Genomic DNA, 872 nt, shown 5'->3' on the forward strand with positions numbered 1-872 from the left:
AAATGGCTAAAAGTAGGCGACATTAATTGAGGTCCACTTCTGTCCCCTCTTGACCCCTTTAGTGTAAATTAGTGAATCATTACTTGAAGGAACTCTCTGCACTACTCATAAGATTAATATTTTAAGTTAAGTATTTTTCATATGATATTTTATGTCTATGTAGAATTGCAATTAATTTATTTAGCAGGTTTGTTTTCTTTGACAAATACTTACGGTAGAAAGCTTTTTTATGACACCTAGATTTTTCCAATGTAAACACGAGCATATTTTAAGTTACTTATAATTAATAACTATTATTATCCTTTTTTATTGTAAATCTTAAATAACAATCGATTTTTTCCGGATACTACAACACGAGGCGATGCAAATCGACTACACTCGCATTACACGGTACATGTCACATAAAGCTCATTATCGTAACGCAATGTAACAATATCTGATGAAAAATTCTTTGACTGCATAAACAATTTGTAAAATTTTACAACAATTCATCCAAACAATAATAAAATTAGAAACTAGCGTAAAATTTTAAGACATAATTCAGCAAATAACTTCGATAAATTTTATCACAGTTTAGAAGTCAGAACTATGACTGGCCGCAGCATAAGCGATTGAATTAGCTCAATTAAATTTAAGTGCTCAGACATTTCTATCCCTTGCTAACTCTACGCGGCGCGGATGCGAGCAATTGAGAAATTAATTCCAAGATGTGTACACCGCGACGCATGTGTTCATTTAGTGCTTAATGACATGTAGACAGTGGCCGTTTATAAGGACATACTTATGCTAATGCAGAGGAGATTTTATGATTTGACAGATAAAGACTATTTTCAATCATCAATAAATGAGGCGCAACACGTGAAGTTCAATAT

The sequence above is a fragment of the Manduca sexta genome, unplaced genomic scaffold (genome assembly GCF_014839805.1).
Source record: "Manduca sexta isolate Smith_Timp_Sample1 unplaced genomic scaffold, JHU_Msex_v1.0 HiC_scaffold_3462, whole genome shotgun sequence".
Lineage (NCBI taxonomy): Eukaryota > Metazoa > Arthropoda > Insecta > Lepidoptera > Sphingidae > Manduca > Manduca sexta.